The 17,369-nt window shown below is 37.0% G+C and overlaps 1 protein-coding gene across 2 annotated transcripts in view; it reads right to left on the bottom strand.

The window, feature by feature from the left end:
* The window catches only part of ROR2 (receptor tyrosine kinase like orphan receptor 2), a 140,388-nt gene that overhangs the window by 79,309 nt on the left and 43,710 nt on the right, over positions 1–17,369 (bottom strand). Inside the window, exon 1 of one of the 2 annotated variants that reach the window (XM_054004366.1) lies at positions 8,153–8,191. The exons of the other annotated variant lie outside the window; for it this stretch is intronic. The gene's annotated coding sequence lies outside the window, so the exon portion shown is untranslated. Of the gene's footprint in view, positions 1–8,152; positions 8,192–17,369 lie in introns of those variants that run through there. 2 annotated transcript variants of the gene reach the window in all.

The following is a 17,369-nucleotide window of genomic DNA, read 5'->3' as shown; positions in this document are numbered from 1 at the left end:
TAAACCCCACAATTTTCAGTTTTTATAGAAATCAGAAGGAATTTAAAATATATGAGACTAGGAAAACCTGTGCTGGTGGAACTATCAAAGTCAGGACAAGTCCAACAACGTTTCTCCTTTCATACTCATACTTACAAGTCAGGCCAGGAACAAGTAATCACAAGAAGAATAAAATGATTGTTCTTATACAGCACCACTGATACATATCCATTTTAAAGAAGATGATGATGAGAGAACAGAGTCAAAAAAGTTGACTGTGAAAAGGTCTTCCACATTGAGTTACAATCAGTAGAATTACTCATATGACTACTTAAAACTTATGTCATGGATTAGGTTTTAAATTAAGAAAATGTCAGAATTAACTAATACACAAGAAAGATGAGAAATAGGATGGATGAAAGGGAGGACTCTAAAATGATGAAATCTTCAGGCATACCACACTGGTACATTAAAAAAATCTGTTTAAAGGGAAAATCATTAGATGATTCTCAAATTCCATAGCTACACATAAACCATAACCAATTACATTTAAACCATATCTCCATATTATATATTTAATACAGATGTGTTAAAAAGCAAGCCTACCATCTAGTCCTCTTTAGTGCCTGGAAGGAAATAAGAGTTTGATCCAGAAACCAAATACAATCTAATTTTTCCAGTATCAACTCAAATGCAGACATAACCTTATGAGATATTTTGGTTTCAAGATATTTTTACCATTGGGGAATGAAATAGTCTGATAGCAGCTTCCAGGAATTCAGCATAATTAAAGCCAGGCACAACCAAAATCAGGATTTGGGTTTGTTAGAGACCAGACCACAGGTATAGTATCATTCCATTTGGTGCTTCAATTTCATCTCCAACATTATATTATTAAGTACATGACAGGAATAGACCTAACTGGAAATATAAGGACATTACATGGAATTGTATTTTTAGTAGTATTTACTGTTGCGATTTTTTAAAAAATGCTTTGATTACACAATGAAAGAAAAAAAGAGAAAATCAAAGTATGTCCCTCATGCACAAAAAGATCAGTCAATACCTACTACATATTTACAGTCCTAGACTACCAAGACTGAAAGTACTCCACAGAGAAGAGAAAATCTGCATTCCTAAGTACAGGATTAAACTTTTCTGTGTCCACTCTCTTATAAAAGGCTAGGAACCATTTCACCATTGTGCAGGAAACTAGTTGAAAATTCCTGTTTCAAAATATAACAATCACCAGTAACTCTGTCTACACAAGGAGGACTGCTTTATAAACAGATAGTGTAGCTTAACTATAACACTCTGACCTCTGAAGTCAATTCAAGCCTCACTGGAATCTGGCCCAGCATCTCATTCATAGTTGACTGTTGCAAAGGAATGCTTGCAATATGAAGGAGTAAGAGCAAGCAAGCAGATAAAAGGTAGCAAGTATGGCCAATAACATGATTGCACAGAATACTCTGCATTTTGAATTTCCCACTGAAGATATAGTTGTGGTCTTCAACACAATTTGCCACCTTTGATTCACAGTTGCTGAGAAGTAAATGTGTAACAGATCACAGTCATTCATCTCTCTGCCAATGGAGAATTACTTCATACAGTATGTTTTCTAGTATTTATCCAACTCAGCTTCATGAGTTCCAAGAAACTGAACCTTCTTCAAGAAACTATTCCTGAAGAAACAGAAACCTTCAATGCTACAATGCATTGCAGTGACAGTAAAAACACAAAAATAACCCCCAAAAAACCAAACTAACCAAACCCAGATAAGTTTGATGTTATTTTCCATTATTTTACTATAGCCCTTGTCATCAGTGATGCATACACCATTTAAGTAGTTCTTCACTTGTACCTTCCTATGACATCCTCACTTCCTCCAGCTGCTCACACCTGACCCATCCCCTTCATGCATTTGTACACAAATATACAGATCTGATTATTTTTGCTGCTTTTCTTCAAGCTTCTTTCAATTCATGTTAAGATCTCTTTATTAATGGCACATTCACATCTGCAGCAGCTACAACACTCCTGTGCAGTCTGCTTGCCAGCCCAGCCCTCCTCAGGGGAGTCTTTATCTCCCCTATCCGGACTCCTTTTTCCCAGTAGGACTATGGCAGCAGCATAGCAGTTTATTCACCCATGCTGTGACTTAGGTCAAGTGACTAACTGGGCTAAAAATAATACAGCAAAAGATTAAAAAGTAATTTTTAATGCAAATCAGTCTTCTAGTCCAGTTCACTACACGGCTGCACACCCTGTTCCGCTAGTTGATGATGTGATCTCTAGAGACTGGAATAAGCAGTGGAAAGCAGTGGCTGTAGTGCAGAATAGCACTGCCAGAAAAGGATATAGCTGTGAAACAATACAATCTTCCCGTGAAAAATATCTTGCCAGGGAGTGCCTGGAGCTGCACATCATCACCTGCCCAGCGAATCCTGTGCTGTGATGAAGTGCAAAGAAACTCTCATTGGTGTAAGTGAGATACTGGCGAAATCAGGTCTATTTTTATTCTCCATTCCAAATAAAGCAATGTATATCTTTAAAAGTAGAATAAGGCAGTGTATTTTCACTGCCATTAAAGTTAGTGTAAGAATTTCTATCCTTCCTCTCCACAGAATATTTTCCAGTCACTTTAGCTATGCTCATGCAAGCTGGATCACTGATACAATGGCTCAGGAATATCCCAGCTTTGAGAAAAGACATTGTTCACTTAAAACTTCATCTTTTAATAACTGTGACCTTCAAAACAAAACAAAAACCTTGAGGGGAAAAAAAAAACCAAAAACACTGGCCAGTTGCCAGTGCCCTTTCTACCTCATGCCCTCATCTGGCAGGAAGGCAGCTACTCTGTTCACACTTCCTGCCATGCCTCTCATTCCTTATGCCAGATTCCTCTCCTCTTTTCAGAGGTCTCTAGACACTATATTCTCCATTTACGTCATAGTTTTTTAGTTTCTTTCTGCTTTCCTTTCACTCTTTACAACATATTGCTCTGTATTCTCATAAACTCTCATTACAGTGCTCTCATGAGAATTCCTTCTATGGTCCTTCCTCCACAGCCTTCCAAATGAAGGTCAATGCTCACATACTACTTAACCATACAAATTCTCAATGTAATTGAACTTATTGATTGTCCTTCACCCTTCCCACCAGAAAACATGACTGAGATATGAAGTATCATCTTTATGTAGAAAGCTGAATATTTTCTTACTCCACATCATGCAAGTTAGCAATTTTAATGGTAACATAATGTTATTGTTGAGCAGCCTTTCAATTAGACAAAGAGAATTTAATCCCTCCTCTTCATATCCCCAAAAGGTAGTGACTGATTTTTAGTTCTGCTACCGTAAGTTTTTATATTAATTTCATGACTGTGACAAAGCATTTTACTGTCTGCAGTTGAGAACTACTGAAATTCTACTGTGACTAAGGGAACTTTATTTCACACTCATTCAAGAATATCTAACTTCCTCGACAGGACCTTTGAAAAAATATATATCTATAAGGAAGAGAATTTCAAGCAATTTTGAAGTATACAATTATAAGTAAATTTGAACAAATGTTGATTTTAAATCTTGCAGTGGGATCAAAAGCCTTGCTTTAGACAAATGTCCAATCCAATGATGTCCAAATCAGAGATAAAAAGTTAAAAAAATAAAGGACAGCATTACAGGAACTCACAGCCTGTACAAAAAAAAAAAAAAAAAAAAAAAAAAAAAAAATTATCAACTTGATCAAACATGTATGAAAGACTTATATCCAAGAACTAAAGAACTCCATTCTGCACCAGCTGAAACAACCTTCAGTTTTGATCCAAGCACAGCACACAGTAATGTCTTACCAGGTAATAGAGACATGACATATCCTCACCCACCCAAAGATGACAGAATATATGGAAAGGGCTTTGTGATTATTGAGTACAAAGTAGACTATGCCATAAAAATATGCCTGTTCTTGTTGCAAACCTTCATCTGTATTATATGGAAAGCAAACGCTCTGAACCTAATGATGTGCAGGAGGAATCATCTAGTAAAGATCTAACATATCATACTGCTAACAAATCTGGATTTAAAAAATACTGCAAAGGCATCATTTCTGATCCTGCAGAGGTAGGTTCTTCATTTCCCTTTATGCTCCGTGTTCCATGTTTTGACAATATTCTTTAGAATATCTGAAATTCTCATTGTATGTGACTTCTTACTTGTGCACTACAAAATTCTGCCTCCTCTATTATTTTATTTACCTTAACACAGAAGGTAAAAATCTGCTCTGCAGTTTTGACAGAATTACCTGCATTCCAGGCACCTTCTTTCCCTTCCTGAAGGACATGGGGAAAGGAAAACAGCAATTCAAGAAATATCAGGCTGAGTCTGTTTCAAAAGGACTGTTTCAAAAGACAAAACTAACACAATGCCACAGTACAAGAAATCCCTTGCTCTGATCAAATTTATTTTGGTACTCCTACCCTTTCTTTTCTAAACAGGATGAACAGCACAGAGGCTCTGCAATTCTCCTCTTATACAGGCTTGAATATTATAGGAAGGGAAGTTACATTTTTTGGTATGATTTGGATTACCTTTGTGTTTACAGGAAGCCAGCCATGGAAAGCTAGGCCCTACATAAACACGAGCAGAACAAGAGGCTCAGTTCAACCTGGAGATACAGTCTTCTCTAAGTAAGGCTGGCATGACTGACATGAGGAGCTTTACACTAAGCAAAGGGGAAAATGCTGAGATATATCTGTGATTTCTACACCTGTTAAACAATAAAAGGTAAATCTAGCAGATAAGAGTACAATTATAATAAATAAAAAATAGTAAGTAGAGAAGAGAAAGCAAGTCCTAATATGGATGAGAAAAGCAATCAGCTATGCATAAGAAGTAATTCAGAGAGCTGTGGGCATAGCTAGGATTTAGGGTGTAAACAATCAGAAGTAACCAAAATGTGATCAAAGAATCTCCAGGCTGGGGTTTCCTTAATAGGCAAGACTTCAGAACAGACTTTTAAGGAAAGAATAATTAATATGCAGATCAATTCCAAACAAAACAAATTATAACAGTATCTATAATCATTCTATTTGTTTTACTGGGTAGCCTTTTCTAATAAGAGCATTATATTTTATACACAATATCCTAGCTTTGCTTAGGTAAAACATTTGACATATGGAAATTTATATTCAGTGTCAGACGAATGATAGGTACTACAAGAGCAAGATGAAAAATAGACGGCAATAAGTAACTGATCAAATGACTGGCAGGAGATCATTAGAGAGATCCAACACTGACTGATGCTTAGTCCAACCTTGCTTAGTATTTTTAGTGATAAAGCCGGAAGAAATATCGTAACTTTGATGCTGAAATCACTTAATCACAATGCACAGTGATGGAACCACAAAATGCCTAAGAAGAATGGCCTTGAGGTCTGGATCAGAAGAATTGAAGGAATGAGTATCAAAATAATGACATCAATGAATTAGGGAATAACATAAAATTTCAAAGTTTATTGGGAGCTCATAATTTAATCTAGTTAAGGACTGGTCTAAAATTCTCCAGTAATACTAATATGAAACAGAAAAATAAAATTCTTGAACATATCAGGTGAGACACTGCAGCACTGCAGAACAACTAGAAGTTCAGTAGAAATCCTTGAATTCATGTTGCATACATAAAGAATGAAACAGAAAACAGAATAATGCAGAAAAAGGAATTGAGAGACAGAACTTACTGAATACATGAAAACCAGATTTGCTTGTTTCCCACAGCAAAACAAAACCAAAGAGAACTTATGTCTGGTCTTCATGGAAAGTTCAAGGAAAGTAAGCACAGGATGAAAAATAACTTCTTGCACAAAAATAAATAGATAAAATGAGAAGTAGATAAACTTCTGCTCAAAAGTGAAGGCTCCTACCTGTTAAAGCAATCAAAACCTAGGACAGCCTTTCCAATGGGAGTAGCAGAGGCAAGAAAATACTAGCTGGTTTTCATACTAACTTTGATAAGTTTAAGGAAGGGACTATATGGCACAGTGCCTTCAACAGCAGAAAAGAGTTCAGTGATGCAAAAGGTTCCTTATAGTTCTAGGAAACTTGCTTTTTCCCTTTGGGTTCAACAGCTCATAAAGAATTTGGACTTCTATTCTTTCCCTTCCAGCTGATCCCCGTTACAACTTATTGGCTGTGAAAAAGGAGTTCCTGAGACAGTACAGAGTATGACCACCAAGAACCAGAATGATTAATACCAGAATGAGAAGGAAATAAGAAGCCAGAAATATGCTTCACACTTCATCCTGCAGATGTGGACTGACACAAGCAGGATATTCCCCAGATAGATCTTTCTTGACTGAGAAGGTGACGGGTGTGTCACCCCCAGCCACAGGGTCCTGTTTCATATGAGAATCTAGAAAAATTCTGCTCTGAAAACAGCACCAGAGCAGAACAGCTGGGGTCAGGAGGAATGTGATTGCCCCTTCTAGCAGCAGCAATATTAGATCAGCTTAACTGTAGCACCAAATCTAAACGTGTGCTGAATGTGGGCTAATTCAGGGCAAGACCAGCTTGGGTGGCTCTGCTCCATGCTTATAGCACTGGTGCTCTGGGGCATGTCATCTGGAGACAGCCAAACACTTCTCTGAAAAGTCACAGCTCTGTCTGGCTAAGTTTACTAGCTGATTTCAGCACTCCTGGTGCAGATCTATGCAGCACATCTGAGGATAAAAAGCTTTGGCTGGGTATAATGACTTTTGGGCCTGGGAGTGAAGAAGCTAAAGAAAAAGGGTTAGATTCTGTGAATCTCAAGCACCAATGTTTTCCTCAGCTAGGCCAGAGCAAGCACTGCTGTAGAGCACATAGGTCATGGGGTTTAGTGTTGTAATATAATCTGTACACAGGCCCTTTCTCTTTCCAAAAGTGTGCAGCTTAACTTTCAGAGAAATACATCACATAATTCTTAAGCCCATCTATCAAAGCAGCACTGGACTTCTGAAATGGATTTAATCTTCTTTATTTTCTATATTTTTAACATATTTTTTTGTCAAGAGTCAGTTTCTGAATTGAAGAAATTGAAGAAAAGAGATTTCAAAATTAAACGAAACATTTCTCCCCAGTCCCATACTTCATAAAGCCAAAACCTTTAGATGCAGCACAAGCATTTACCTAAAATTTCCATTTCTCTTTACTCCCACAAGGCCCAAGATAAACAGTACCCTAATAAAAGTTGATAGCATGAGCTCTGTTCAAGTGAAACCACTTTATAACTTGACCAAGTTTGTTCTCTGCCAGGAAATGATTGCTTTTCCAGTTCAACCCAAGAATGCTGCTCTGCCTTATGTCTGCTGGCAACAACTTCTCTGTTTATGGGTGGGCTAAAAAAGGAAGATTCAAAGACTAAGTTTAGGCCTCAGCTAATGGTGCTATGATTAAGATTTGGTCCTATATTTTACCATACCTAACATGCTGGTTTGGGAGGATGAGCAGACAAACAAGAAAATTACAGTAATGTAAAGCACAGTTCACTATCCTTCTGTTTTTCTTCTCCTTACACTTACTTCAGTACATCTCCATACAACTCAAAATCAGATCTACAATACAAATGAAACCACTAGCAGATTAGATTCACCTAAACTGCATTAGCAGTAGTACGTATTTTTTTCTATCAAAGTCACTTACTTTCTTGTAAGTAAAATCCTTGTACCTTACTGCAGAAGATTCTTCCTGATTTGCAATGCAAAACCACCACTGTAATTGGCAAATGTTTTGCAATGTACCATGGCACTGGTACATTGGTAATGAAGAGAAGGAAATCAGCTCCTCCCAAAAGAGAGTTACTTAAGAAGTATTGCTGCAGTAATCTAATATTAAGACAAAGTGTTGAAGTTATACTTCCCTGCTTGAAAGTTTTATGTAATCATCAGCTAGAATAAAAAAGAAATTGTGCTACACAGCCACACCTCTATTACTGTTCTACCCATACACTGGAGAAAAAAACAGTAGGTTTTTTAAGAATAAAATTCTGTTACAGGCAAAACTGTCTGCAGCTGAGCAACTGTGCTTTAATTAATTTATTGCCATGCAACACAAATCTCCAATCACTGACTTGAACTCTGAGAAAAAGAATGTAAACTACTTCATTTACATAAAGAAAAAACTTCCCCAGTCTCAACTTACCTGACTTTCACCAGAGATTAAGTTCAACCCATTCACATGGATCTGGTGAAGCAAAAAGCAGTGTAAGAGGTTGAAGGGGTGCACATGACAGATTTAGTCTGCTTCTTTGCTCTTAGAATTTCTGCTGCTAGATACTAAATAGCTTGTTTCAGCTTCCCATTACTATTTCTACCCTTCTGTTCCTCAGTGCCCCTGCCTCATCATGGGTTATTCTGGTCTGGCTGTGGGCTGCAGTATTTTGGGGGTGTCCTGCTCCATGTGGCCCACGCATGGGCCCCCCAGGAGTGATTTTGCACCACTACTGCCCCCTCCTATTTCAGCCTGTGATATATATGTGTTCCACCTACTACCCCCACCACTGCCAAGAACATCCTCAACCCTTGGTAACAGGAGCCAGCATCCTAAGAGTCTGGACATGTTTTTGTTAGCTACTTTTTGGAGCAGATTTATTTTGGGCAGAACTGCCAGAACAGTTCCAAGAACAGCGATGGATAAGAGAAATAATCATCAACAATGCAGCTTGGAAAATATACACAGGTATGTCTAAGCACGAACAGCAGAGGAGAGGTAAGCAGTTCAAATGAACTTTTACAAAGAAAAACAAGATTTGGGCATATGAATCTAAACGTATCAATAACTATCTATCAGAAAAACAGTTTATCACTGAGCCTTTTATATATCAGAATCAACTTCTAAAATAATTCCAGGGTAGCAAGGCTTACCTTCACAGTCTGACCAAAAAAACCCAAGCAAACAAGCATAATTAGAGACCTTTCAGCAATTTCACTAGCTTCGGCAGGGAAAGCAGGAGAGTGAGCTTTCCGTCCTCACAGCTCTTCAGCTCTCTGCTTTTGACTGCTCACAAATGAATCAGATGTGCAAGTCTATCCCTGGAAAGAAATACTTCCTACAACTTATTACAGCTGCAGAAAGACATGTGAAAGTATGCTTCATTAACAATTTATTCAGATCCGAGAACACTATTAGAAGTAGTCCAGAGATGCATTAAATCAAAAAGGACCAGAATATCTTTATGCCAAATCTGTGTCAAATGACCGAATTGACCTGATTTGTAACAACTGTGTTTACAAGGACAGAGCAGCAGTAAAAAAAAAAAAAAACAAAAAAAAAACAAAAAACACCCACCAAAAAAAAAAAAAAAAAAAAAAAAAAAAAAAAAAAAAAAAAAACACAAACAAACAAAAAAGACAAACAAAAAAAACCCACAAAAAAAAAAAAACAAGAAAAAACCACACAAATTCTTGAAGTAACACAAAGATATAATAGACATTTGAGAGACGTGTCTAACACACTATTCAAGCAAACACCAGCCTTCTTGAACTGATACTTGGAGGCCTTTATTTAGCTTAAACACTTTATTTACAAGCCCTTCTGCATTATTCAACTTGGTAACGAAGACTACCCCTGAGAAGCCACTCATACAGAGGAAGGACTGTCTTTAAACCAAGCCTTGCTTGGGCACACGTCTGACAGTATCTTGCCTCAGTTGTCACCAGAATTTTTTAATGGTTTGCAACAGAAATCTTGTTATTGCAAGTGAAGAACAGGGGAAAACAGCCTTCAGTAAAAAGACTGTTTGTAGAAGAAAGACACATTACAGTCTTAACCTAAGGAATTTAGGATTTAATAGCAGACAACAGATAGACTACACAAGTATCCTCTGAGAAAGGAAGATGTAAAGACCAAAAGGAGATTCAATTGCCAAAGGAATGAATACATTAACCATGTGTTTCTAGAGGGTTTACATACAGAATAACTAGGCAAAGTGAAATGAGACTTTTTCAAGCACAGGGACAAAAATATATCAAAAAATATACTTGTGGGGGAAAGAAAACCACCACAGCATTAATATAATATATTTCAGAGACATGACAATAAAGACAGAAAAAATAGGGTATCTCTAGTATATTAAGAGCTTTTAAGGTAAAGAGAATAATCAATCTATTTTTTAAAGACTCTTAATGGACACAAATAAAGGTTAAAACTTTATAATCTTAAAATTCAGCACCTTGAAATGAGATGATGTAACAATGTATCTGGAATGTGATGCAGAGGAGGATCAGGAAAGACTTAAAGACAAACCTGAAGAGACAGGGAGGAGAAATAGGGCTGTGAAGAGAAATTACAAGGACTTAAGGAAGAAAATAAGGTCTTTTTTGAGACCATTGTAAAGGGCAGCAAATTAGCCATAATAGATGTCAGAAGCTCCATTCAGGAAACACTGGTAATCTGATCTAATGACCATACTAACAATAGTACCAAATAGAAGTATTTAAAAATTCGCTAGGAAAAGAATCAAATGTTTTAAATGCATTTGAACAGAGCCTTGGGAAACATGAGGATTTTTAGTGTATTTTTATTAGATGCTATTGACATTAATATGACTATGCTTGCTGTTGAAAAACTGGACAATACTGCTCCAGATCTCACACTATGACCACGGGCAACTTTAGTAAAGTCAGAGTCACTACAGAAACCCGTGGTTATAGGCCTCTTACATTTTTAATCTCAGCTTCTTACTGATATATTGTAAGAGCCTGCTGGTTGTTCCAGTCAAGCACTGACTTTCCCACCTGTAGAACTCTGATCTGATTCCTGCAGCAAGCAACTGTGTCAGGATATTTCTGTACACCTAAAGGACTTCCCAAGTGGAACAACAATTTTTGTAAGAAAACTAACTCCTGTAACAACATATATATATATGCACATTTTGTTTTAATGTCTATATTACACAGGGGAGTCAACACATTCATATATTCCTCCTAGCTGAAGGCTGCTCAAATGTATCACTTTATGACAGCAGTTTATCATTTCTGTGATCAATGAGTGTGGAAATATGCCCAAAGTGAGAATTTTTGCTTGGTATGAGGAATATCCAGATGATACTCAGGTCTATAATTCAGTCATCAACCCAGTACACACTATAAACAGTCTATGTCACAGAGGTCATAAATATTAGCCTAAGTGCAGCTACTCAAAACCTAGGAAAGACAGTAGAAAAACAACTGCTTGGAAGGAGAAAATAGTCCATAAAATTACTAAGTAGTGCTTGTTCATTTGAGATGTGTGGGAGTGTGTCTGAAAAGCAACCAAACTCATGAAGGATCTGGAGCACAAATCTTATGAAGAGCACCTGAGGAGCTGGGATTGTTTAGCCTGGAGAAAAGGAGACTGAGGGGTGACTTTGGGTCTCCCTCCACAACTGCCTGAAAGGAGGGTGTAGCCAGAAGGGAGCTGGTCTCTCCTCCCAGGTAACAAGTGACAGGATGAGAGGATAGGGCCTTAAATTGTACCAGGGGAGGTTTAGATTGGGTATTAGAGAAAATTTCCTCACTAAAAGGGTTGACAGGCACTGGAACAGGCTGCACGGGGTCGCCATCCATAGAGGTATTTAAAAGACATGTAGTAGATAGAACACCATGGTGGATTTATATTGGTTAGGTTTGCAATTGTACTCGATGACCTTAAAGGGTTTTTCCAACCTAAATGAATCTGTGATTCTCTGATTAAGCCCTTGTTAAGTCTTGCTATACAGCACACACGAACTCCACAGAGAGCAAAGGTACATTTTCTTTTTCTTTTCTGACAGGGAAAAAAAATTACCTGAGTTCTGAAATTAAGAATTTTAAAATAATTTAAAATTAAAATTAAATTAATTAAATTTAATTAAATTAAAATTAACTTATGTTTCATTTGTATTATGTACTATTTAATTCTGTGTAGCTGAGGATACATTCCAGTGAAACTCATCAACCACATTCATGACTCAGCAAAGATGACTATGTGATCAAAGCAGCTTGAGTTTCATTGCCTGCTTATTCATTTTGGGATGAATTTAAAGGTCTGACTTACACCAGTCTCAATAGACAGCTCAACACACACAACAGAAATTCATCAGATCTTTTGTCAAATATTAAATGCTCCTTCTAAAACTCAGTATCACAGCAGATCATACAGTTACATCACGTTCAGATGTAAATACTCTTTCTTAAAACCTTCCCTTATAATGGCATCTTATCATAAAAAAGAGAAAAAGAAAGAAGGATGGAGACAGCAAAGAATGACACCACTTGACACAACTCTTATTAACTTTACCTGTAAGACTATAGTAAGATAAAAAGACACAGTGCACCTTTTAGGCATCTAATACATTGTCAATGCCAGCTGGCTCTTTTGTATTAAGTGTGTTTGTGTCAGCAAACTTCGGTGGAAGCATAAGATACAGAGATGCATTCCACATTTTGGATAGTTTGTATTGACACTTGACTACTGACTTCAGCAAAGCTTATGCCAGATTCATATAACCTGACCGTCCTCAATAATCTCTCCAGCCAAAGAGCCTCACTGCAAAACTGTGACACTGGGGGATGCGGAAGACAATTTCACACCAGATGGAATCACCAATTAATCCACTGAACACACTATAAAGAAGCACTGAAAGAAAAGAAGATTTTTGCTTTTCTTACAGAACCAGATTTCTTAAATCCCAGGTGATGTAACAGATAAGGAACGTCATGGAAAAAAAGATCTTTCTACACAAGACTATTATTCCTACTACAGCAGCTGAATTCTTTCTGCAGAGTTCTGAAGTGCTGAGGTCTAGAAAAATAAACATAAAACTCTCCTTGGGACTTACGTTTGTAAAGGGTATCATTTCACAAATTTAAAATGAGAACCTGCTCAAGATTAGTTCCTAACAATGGTAAACCATTTGAACATTCAAATTGTTTAAATTGTTTCAATTTGTATGCCTTTAAAGAGCATCTCAACTGTTTTACAATACACAAACTTACAGGGAAAATTTAACACAGAAATGTGATTTTTTTTTTTTTTTTTTTTTTTTTTTGCATTTGAATTGAGTCTTTCCCCAATATCTGTTCTACAGTTTTTCCTGGTCCCTGAGTTAGATATTCCGTATATAATCAGGTGTCCAAAAGACAAACACAAAAATTCAAAAGGAAATCCCTTTGAATAAATATATTTAGCTTCAAGCAAATTAGAGTGGAAAAGAAAACAAGTACTCTTTCCTAATCTCACTTCTTTTTTCTTTCTTTGGAAATCATCAGCGTCATAATTTGAGACCAAGCAAATGATTTTTTGAAAGAAAAGCAAAACACTTCAATAAAAAATTCAGTCACACTTTAGCTTTGGAAATAAAGCTCATATTCATAAGCAATTTTCTTCTCATTTTGGTGACAGAACAGGCCAGGAACTGAAAGGAAGAATAAATTTTAGAGCTGGATTTAAATTACTTCTTTTTAACTATAAATTGCTTGTTTTAATTTCCAGTGTACCCTCCATAATGAGGCCCTTCTCCTGGAATATCCGTTCACTATGCAAAGCTAACAAAAGCAATTGTTTGAAGAACTGGGACCTAAATTCTTCCAATAAACTTTTACACTTTTAGTTGCATTCCCGTTTATGTCTTTATATCATTAAGATACTCAGAATCTAGCAGTAAGAAAAAAACAGCAGTAAAAGAGAACAAATGCACACAAAATGGCCATTTTTGCATACCATAAAAAGAGATGCTGAATTTAACTATATATTGATAACTTCCAACTATCCCAGCAAAAATTAAAAGCATAAGCAATCCTGAAGAAAGCAGTTATGTCACTGGCAAAAGTCATGCGTAACTGAGCAGAAAGTACTGAAGAAGGGTTGCCTTTTGACTTATATCTGTTTTATAAAGAACATTTCTTTGCTTGAAGAAAAATGCAGCTTTCTTAATTGAAAATTCCCTTCAACCCTTCATATTACTTATTTGAACTTATATGAACATACCTTGGGTATTTCTGAGGTCTTCCATGTTCTTTTAATTTTCTTAATGAAAAGCCTACAGTGAGTTATGGGCTTCTCTCCTCTGAAAGGCAACTACCATCTATAAAACACCACTAAGAACTGAAGAAACAATTTAATTCCTCTTTCTCCACTAAAATAGGTGGCTGCACTACAGAGAACTGGGGGGAGGAAGCCACAGCATTCAGGATCTTCAGAATATATGGAGTTATTACTCTGCTTAACTTGCAAAGAAGTCAAGAAAAGGTAAGGATCACTGCTTTCCAGTTTTCATTTGCACCCATGAAGGAGCAGGGAAGTTTTTTGGACTTGTATTCAAGATATAAATACTTATCTTTTAAATTGCACAGTCCTCTGGAAAGTTGAACTATATTTGTCTGCAATGTAAGAAAAAATAAGTTATTTAAAGATAACCATTAAAATTTTACTGAAATCCCTCAGCTAGGTAATTTCACTGTATCCTGTTCTCTTTTTTCCAATGTTGATTGTAAAACTTCTGTCTGGCTCTTTATGTATGATGATGAACACTCTTGGTTACAGACTCTTATCAGAAAGGATTTAAGCATGGCTCTCTGCTCTAACCTTCACAGAAAAGTGTCTACAGCACAGAGGACATTTCAATTCAGCAGTTTAGTTCATTGGGTGATCAAAGACATGCCTATGAGATAACACAACACAGTGACCAGTATAAAAATCACACAGCCTAGCACTGCATCACTCACTTGGGTAGATGGCAGGGAAAGCAGCTGAAAGGCTTCTGCCACCCATCGACATCAGGGCTGCCTGAGGTGTTTCTGTATGCCATCACCTAAGGCTGTGTTTTGTAGGCATGAAATCACAGGCTTGTCCCCTCACACTGGTGAAGAACACATTGTAGCTCTCATTTTGAGCTCAAGCTGTTCCCCGAAATCAAGACAGAAGATGTATTTTTTTTCCTCAATTCCCACCAAATATTTATTGAGTACCTGGTTATAAGTAAAAGCTGCATCAAATATTAAAGGCAGTGGGGATATACAGACATATCTGTAGCATAACACACTCCTCTCAACAGCTTATGAAATGTAAAGCCTATGCTTCAGTCTAAATCCAAGCCCAACTCACAGAACTCGTATATGTTTGTGTGTCTTTGCATGTGCATATACACATACACGTGTTGTGGGATGCTCACACGTATTTTGGTTGGGGTTTTTTTGAATTCACACAGCTGGGGAGATAGAGTGTGTTTATGTGTAGGAGGAAGTATAGATGGGTGGGTATTTGTAGATTTGTCTGTGTGCAAGCAGGTATAGGTGTGTACATGTCTGTAACACTGCGTGGAGGTTCATGTGTTGATGGAGGGATGTAGAGCTGTGTGTGTGTAGGTGAGACTGTGGAATTATTTGTGTGAGTGCGTGAAGGGATTGGTGTACACAGATGTGTAGCTGCATGTATGTACAGTGAGTAAGGGGGAGATGCGCAGAGGCCTGTGTCCAGCTAGGGGTGTGTGATGCAGCACCCAGGAATTAAGTGTGCATGTACAGGTGTGGGTATCCCAGGAAAGGTGTGCAAAGGTGTGCGTGCAGATGGGAAAGCACCAGGGGATCTGTGCTGTTGTGTCTGCAGGTAAGAAGATGGCAGAGGTGTTGGGTGTGTGTGTGCAAGTGCACACACAACACAAGGCAAGCATATGTAATAGCATTTTACAGAACACAGATTTTCAATAGAAAAGTCCATTTTTAAATAAACATTTTTCAACTTAATACTATCTTGTCTTATACTGACTTACACTTAAGGATAATTTAGAGTCTGTAAATTTAGAGTCTGTAATTTCTGTGACTTTTATCACCACTAAAGAATGCACTTGGAGAAACAATGAGTACACATGGCTGGGTATTCAGAGATTATCCCATGACACTGCTTTATATGATTTCACATGGAAACTGTCAGCAGTCAATTTCGTTGAGTGTCTTCATAGTCCTGCTGTGCCTAGTTTAGTGTCTTGTATTAGCCTTGGATTTATCCAGAAAGGAGAGTCTCTGTATTTTTCAGCACAATGTCATTTTATAACACAGAATTTTATAATATACCACCACATTCAAGTGAGGACTGTCTTCTGAGAACTGTAAGTTTGTGCCTTCTAGTTTGATTTATCAGACTGCCATCTATCATGTAACTGAGAACTTACCATAAATAAGCTGAAGATTTTATTCTCTGTATTATGCACTACATGGAAAGAGTGTAGGTTTAGACCATGTATTAGGAATAAATTCTTTACTACAGGGGTGATGAGATACTGGAAAAGGTTGCCCAGTTGTGGACGCGTTCTCCCTGGAAGTGTTCAGGGTCAGGTGGGATGGGGCTTCAAGTCATCCACTTTAACAGAATATGTCCCTGTCAATAGCAGGGAGGTCAGAATTAGACGATATTTAAGGTTCCTCCCAAACCAAACCTGATTATATGAAAAACAGTATCTGGTTTCAAATTCACTTGATGCTACAACTTAATTTCTAGGCTTTAAATGTATCATATTTAAAAACACGAAAATCACCCATTCAAAGCCCTCCCTGTTCAGAAAGAAACTACAGTGTTTCAGCACAGAAAGGAAATAACTGTATGACAGCATGATTTTCAATGAAAGAGCTTATCTGTATATTAAAAATAAAAAATTAAAAAAAAAAAAAAAAAAAAAAAGCAAAGATAATGTTGAAGGCACTGCTCCCAAGGTCAGTATTTTTAAAGGAGAAAAAAATCATAGCATCTGAAACTGGAGATCCATTTCTGAAAATACAGATGTAAATCCCTCAGCATGGTATAAGAGGTGAGTATAGGAACTGTACTATACACCAGCTAATTCTAATTGCATTGCTTTGGTAACTACGAAAACATACACATTGCAAAGTAACAACTGCTATCTTACTATATTTTGCCTTATATTGAGGGTCATGGGTCTTATATCCTGACTTTGAGTAAAGACTTAATATTCAGAACATTCAGAAGGGTTTTTTTGATGATGAACAAGGAATGAAGCAATGAAATAGCCATAAAGCAATTTTGGTGGGTGAAAAAATAGAAAAAAGAGACAGACAGATAAGAAGTTAATAACATTCCAGACTCTGTTACTCAATAAGAAAGATGAAAAGGGCAGGGAAACATCACTTCTCCCTTTTGCAACTCTTGTTTCCCTAGACAATCATTTTTGAGGTTGTTTGTGAGGTGGGTCCTCATGTTTAGGGGAAAGAAGTAGTACTTTCACCAGGGATACAAATAAATGCTTTTTCTTCTTGCTAGAATGCTTTTCTCCTTCAACCCATGCATGAGCAGTCGTGATCAGTGTTAATAGATTAATTATCTACCGTGAAGAGTAACAGATTCACCACTACAAAAAGAGTATCACTAGATAATAGTGCAGCTTCTTTCA

This window comes from Vidua macroura, chromosome Z (genome assembly GCF_024509145.1).
Source record: "Vidua macroura isolate BioBank_ID:100142 chromosome Z, ASM2450914v1, whole genome shotgun sequence".
Lineage (NCBI taxonomy): Eukaryota > Metazoa > Chordata > Aves > Passeriformes > Viduidae > Vidua > Vidua macroura.
This window is presented reverse-complemented; position numbering and strand designations above follow the sequence as displayed.